Raw genomic sequence first — 6,000 nt, 5'->3', positions numbered from 1 at the left:
TTTCAACTCAAATAAATTAAACCACAATAAAAAAACAGTTAAAATCATTGGCTGACTAAATCTTTATTTACATTTTATTAACTGTTTAAAACTGTTTTATTTTCACATATTAAGCTAAAATTCGTCCACTCTTCAATGTCAAGTCTAAATAAAATTAAACCAGTCCCCAAAAAGAAGTAAAAAATATCATTAACATTTGCGTCCTCGAGAGGGCGCTACTCCGCTACATTTGTACTACCATATCCGCACTGAACGTCCCACTGACGCTAAAAGACAATACGTGCGACCAATCACATATCAAGATCTAATACAGTAATGGCTCTAAGCCAATGGGAGCTTGCGAAAAGATGTTTTTCACTGTATGGGGCGGGCCTTAGTGGATGATGGATACGTCTGCTTTGAGCCCTCGCCAAATCTTCGGTGTGGACTGTAGTTGAGATTTTTGGAGGCTGAGGTAGTGGGACATTCGCTATTTTTTGGAGGAGAACAGAGCACGAGTCCACATTTGGGAAAGTCTCCTCATACGCATCGTTGGAGATTAACAACAGGTAACGAATAATTTGGCCTCTTTTAAATCACGTGATTTCTACATCAGCTACTGCAGATGATTCATCGCGTTTTGGGGGTATTTTGTACGTAATATATCGGTAGCGTACTTAACCTGCGCAAGTACCTATTGTAACCAGACGTAGTTGTTCTAACAAGGCAGAACAAACACCGCGTTTGTTACTGAAAGGTGTTATTTAGAGTTCTGGTCATACCTTCGCTGTGAGGCGCTTCATGGCGCCTATCTCCTTCCATATTATCCCTGTTATCACCTAAGCTACCTTCATGCCCCTTGCTCCTCGCGCGCGGATGTGTTTAGGTAGTTAGCATCAAAGATTTTGTGAAGCAGGTAAAAACCTGCCTAGCTTACATTGATTATCTAAATGAATAGACCGAGTTTCCTTACTCGTGGTAGCTGCATTGGGTTTTAGTTAGGTGAATGCTACCGCTGAGGTAACGGTAACTTCACATTAACGGTTGGTTCGTCTAAACACGCCATGGTAATCGTTGACTATTCAAACATCCGGCTCCGTTTTTGCGGGACAATACGTGTAGCTCCTTCCTGCCGCTAAGTTAACAAGTAGTATACGGAGATTTAAAAACACCACGCTGTTCAGAGTGAGTATGCAATTACATTTTCTTTCTATTTTTCTCCAGTCATTTGGCTGTGCTGACATGTGCTTTTAAAACCGTTTTCAAATAACTGGTATTTGTTTGATATAGTTTCGTGTTCGTGACTGGTTCACAAAGCTGTCTGGGAAACGCAGTCCACGTTGTTTGTTTACTGCATTTCAAAGAGGTTTTTAACCAGGGGTTTTAAACATAAGGCCCGGGGCCAGAATTGGCGCGGCAACTACTCCAAGCCGGTCGTTTGGACAGCTTTGGAAAATGTGTAGGTGGGGATAAATTTTGAACTTCATCAGGCTAAATACCCTCCTAGTGGTCATTTAAACAACTTTAAAATACTTAAGTAAAAGATAAACAAAAAAGTTCACGTTTTTTCACAATCCACTGTGGAATTTTCTTTTTTTTAAATAAATAATTAAATTATTTAAATTAATTACAGGACACTGGACATTTAGTTACCAGTTAACTTTTTGTGCAGTTTTACACATTTATTTCTTACAGTTTAGACTCAAAGAGATGTGTTGAAAGACTTCTTTCATTTACTACATGTAGAAAAACTGAGAGGTACTGTTGAAATTCCACTTTCATTACTTTTAATTTCAATAACCTTATATGGCCCAGTTAATATAAAGTGAGTATGTTGCACATGATGTAAAATGAGCTTGACGTCTCTGGTTTAGGCTATGTTGGCTTGACAAAATACAATTGTTGCTCTCATGACCAGGATATTAAAGAAGAAGTGCTATTGGTGTAGTAACATAAATCTGTCTACATGCAGAACAGTACTTGTGTTTCTTATTTGCTTTCTAGACAACACCGTAGAATCTGTGCTTTGACGTATGGGAAGGACGTAGCTACTTTACAGACAAATGCAGGCAGACTGGAAAGAGCCAAGATTGTGCTGACTTGTAAAAACTCGGTGGCAACTAGCAAACGTATCTGTTCATGTCTGTGTGTTCAGTGCCACTGTTAACATTAATGAAGTATGCTGCTTTTCTAGAAGTTATTCTTTAAATGTCTCCTTTTGATCATAAAACACATCCAATATATCCACGGCTATCTGTGTTTGATGTTTCGAAGTACCACAACTTTGAGCAATACACACTGACTAATATTAGGACATCTAGCCATGTACTTTGGTTCCTAAGTGTCACTCTTAAATCTAATCATACGCCATAGTATGTGATGTCAAGTACCCATGACCTTAATCAGCGCCACTCCGCTTGTGGTGTTCTGCTCTCTATGTGAAAGGAAGGTAGGTCAGATAGTAATGAAGGACATCAGGACAGAGATAAAGTCATGGACAGTAGATAGTCCCAGGCTGTGCCCCTAATGCATACACTGGGATCAAAGGCCTAACTATTGTTGTTTCTAAAAGTAAATCAGTTTATTTCCCAGGCTGCAACAGTTGTTGTACTTCCATGTAGCTGTGAAGTTTTTTTCATTCAGTGCAAAGATTTTTTGTAGGCTAGAGAAGACTTTGAGGACTTTAGAGCACAGCAGGCCAATTCTGCCCTTTCATAAATATTAGTGTGGTGACATACCACTTTAGATTCTCAATAGATTCAGGCCTGCCTAGTTGTAGCTGTTGTTGGCTAAACAGATGGATGCAGTGTCATTGCGCTCACAAGCTAACATAATGGTGGAGGTGGGAAGCTGTTGATGTGATTCTTATTTCTCAGTGTGGTGTAGGCCATAGTAAGTGTAGTCAGTGATAGCCCTGCTCGAGAGGTAGGTACATTCAAAACAACCAACCACTAACTTTTTCTTGTGGGTCTCTCAAACATCACTCGTTAGTTATTTATTTTGACACTCACCAAAGACATTTTGACCTTCCGCAAAATGAAATTTACCAGAATGGAGATAAAAAATTTTTTTTTACCAGTTTGTTTTAAAGTGCGTTGTAATTGAACAAAGCTTAAAATGCATTTTTGTTTATCAGACGTTTCTATAACTATTGATATGCAGATCAATCATTCTTTGTGCCTGTTTCCAGCCCCCAAAAAAACCTTGTGCAGGGCAGTATGAGGATCTTTTAATTTCATTTATTTATTTATTTATTTATTTTAATTTGGAAAAGGGGACCTGATTATACTTTAACATATTGATACATATCCATGTGGGTTGCGTGCAGAACAACCAGCATGTCTGGCTTTTCTTCGGTTATTTAAAAAAAACAAAAAACCCCTATGTGTGGACTCTGATGATGCCGCACCTCATTTGACTTGGCATGAGTGTTTATTCTAATATCATGAACAGAACGTAGATTTTCCAGTAATGTCGTTTCCGTTGCTATGTATCTCTGTTTGAAAACAAAGAGCTTGTTCAGTCCTCATGCACACAGCTACTGTACATTAACAAGAAGAGTTTTTGGAGCTACCTATCAGCTGAAGATTTTCTTATGAGACAGCTGTGTTCTTAGAATTAAATGCAGTTTCTGAGCTTCTGTTCTCAAATTAAGAACGGACACCTATACAATTTAATCCAACCTAGTACAACATCAAAAAAGCAACTGAGGAAATAAAATATTATTGTATTTGGTGATGCATGTTGTTTTGCTTTGCAGGTGTTTAGGTTATTGTTGTGTAGCAGCACATGTTGCGCACTTAGAGGCAAGTATAACGTTTCAGTTTTTAAAGCTTTCATGATTAGCAGCCACAAAGCCACATTTTAATGGGATTGTGCAGTGGAACATATATTAGTCCACATTCAGTATAAATTTTGGTGCAGACAGGAAGGACAATGTTTTGTAAGCTGTAAAGGGAAGCCCAGAGGCAAGCGTGTCTGTTTCTGGGGTGTGTTTTTTCCTGTCAGGCTCCTCGCTGCGTGTATAGTTTTATCTATAATCATCGGTGCCATGTTCATTGTCAGGCTCTCAGGATGTGCAGAACAGTGGCAGCTCTGTCAAACCCACTAATGAGAAGCCTTAATTGGTTGTTCTGGTGGGAGAATCTGCTCATTAGATCTAGCTGGAACTTAACTCTGAGCTTGCTGGAGTGCAGAGTGCAGAAACCTTGCATTTCCTTTGGCTTTTGTTTTTGATTGTGTTTTTTTAGCTGCTTCCGCAACCCCTGTGAATATCTGTATTGTGCATTCTGTGTCAGTTTACACCCCTAAAACCTATTTAACTGACCCACATTGACATCAGTTAGTACTAGCCCACTTCAGTATTAGATGCATTAGATCTGGTAGCAAATATAATAAATTGTACACATTATCGATCCCCTACTGTTATCAGTTGCTTGCTAGCACCTCTCTAATAAGCAATCTTACTCTTCACTTAGGATGGGTGTACACAAGACTCAGGGGAAGTAAGCATTTTTTAGATAGTCACTGCAAGTTGAAAGGCGTAATGAAGGAACACTGACACATGTAGTGAGGAAGTAAGAGTCAAACACAAGAGGAGAAAGAGGGTGAGAGTGCCAGAGAGAGTGAAAGATATTGCTTAACCATTCGGAAAGGCTATGGGAACATCCATGTGTGTGTGTGTTTGTGTGCTTATGTGTGTTTTCATCCTGACCCTGTGGGTTCAACAGAACTCGTCACATCAACTCAGACGCACACAGATAATCCTGCTGTCCTTCATCAGTTTGAATGAGTTGTGCCGTGTTGTTTTTATAAAGTAGCATATATTGGGGGGGGGCCTTCACACATCCAGGTGACTGCAATTTTCTTACCCATTTTCCAGTGAATGAAAGTAGTTACTATAACCACAAAGCACACTCTGAGGCTTTCATCTTCTCCATGAGTGTAATGACATTTGGGGCAGTCACAACAGTTATTAAGGTGAACATATTGTACAGTGTGGCAGTCAGCCTCCACAGGCAGGTATTATCCTCTGTAGCTTTCACAGCCAGCAGGCACCACAGGACTCCGATTCACACAGAGAAGATCACAGAGGCACGGATGAATGGAAACTGTAATGCAGTGTTCAGCTTATTACCGCCACGGAGACGGTGAGTAGAGCAGTGTGCGGAAGGGGAATGAGGGATGGAGAAGTAAAGGGCGTGTTTGAAGGAGAGGGCAAAATGGAAGAGGGTAAGGTGAAGTCGTTTTTTTGAGGTTTAGCCACCTAAATGTCAAAAACGTCACATTTTCTTTTCTTAAATGCAAGCGTCCCTTGTAGTAGAATGGGACGCCCTTGTGTTGAAGGGCAACATCAGAGAAGAAAAAAGAAAGGGCAAACTGCCTTCCCTGGCAAGTGTCAAGCTCTGAAAGAAATGATAAAATAAAAACAGAAAGAGAGCGTGGGCCTGTGGATCTGGCCCAGAGCCAGACATAGTTAAAAAGAGATTAATCAGCAGAGGGTCACATTCTCAGAGAGAGGCTGAACAGACCAGAGGCAGTGGGTTCATCTTTTGAAAGCCACAGTTTGGGTCACAACACAAGACAGTCTTGGCACTGAGAGTATCAGCTAGAAAAGGCTGGTAATATTATGTTCTTGATACTGATATCATATCTTGCGGCATATCCTCAGGATTGCTTCCTGAAACTTGACAGTTGAAACTTGAAGCTGTTTTCAGGTTAATCTTCTCAGGGATCACTTCCATCATCTGTAGTTAGGTACTCTAAAAATCTATTCAATGAAAAAGTATAAAAGGCAAGCAAAGTAGCATAATGCATGATGACCTAGGGCTGTGTAAATAATCTGAACATGGATTAAAGAGTACTGTTATATTAATCATCAAATGTTCATTTGTTTATTTCTGTGAGTGCAGCCACACTAACTTGTTCTCATTAGCAGCCACTGACATGCTCTGGAGTTTGTAAAACATTTTGGAAAGAGCGTATTGAACCCATTGACTGTGAATTTGTGGGAAACTAACA

The 6,000-nt window shown here is 39.9% G+C and overlaps 1 protein-coding gene across 12 annotated transcripts in view; it reads left to right on the top strand.

Moving 5' to 3' along the window:
• Positions 1 to 374: 374 nt before the first annotated feature.
• epb41l2 (erythrocyte membrane protein band 4.1 like 2) overlaps positions 375 to 6,000 on the top strand; it is a 49,780-nt gene continuing 44,154 nt past the window's right edge. For 3 of the 12 annotated variants that reach the window (XM_080883062.1, XM_080883067.1, XM_080883059.1), the window contains exon 1: positions 383 to 548. The gene's annotated coding sequence lies outside the window, so the exon portion shown is untranslated. Of the gene's footprint in view, positions 549 to 685; positions 1,165 to 6,000 lie in introns of those variants that run through there. The other 9 variants (XM_080883057.1, XM_080883066.1, XM_080883065.1 and 6 more) reach the window with 5 other exon arrangements.

Source organism: Rhamphochromis sp. 'chilingali' (assembly GCF_963969265.1).
Source record: "Rhamphochromis sp. 'chilingali' genome assembly, chromosome: 5".
NCBI lineage: Eukaryota > Metazoa > Chordata > Actinopteri > Cichliformes > Cichlidae > Rhamphochromis > Rhamphochromis sp. 'chilingali'.
This window is presented reverse-complemented; position numbering and strand designations above follow the sequence as displayed.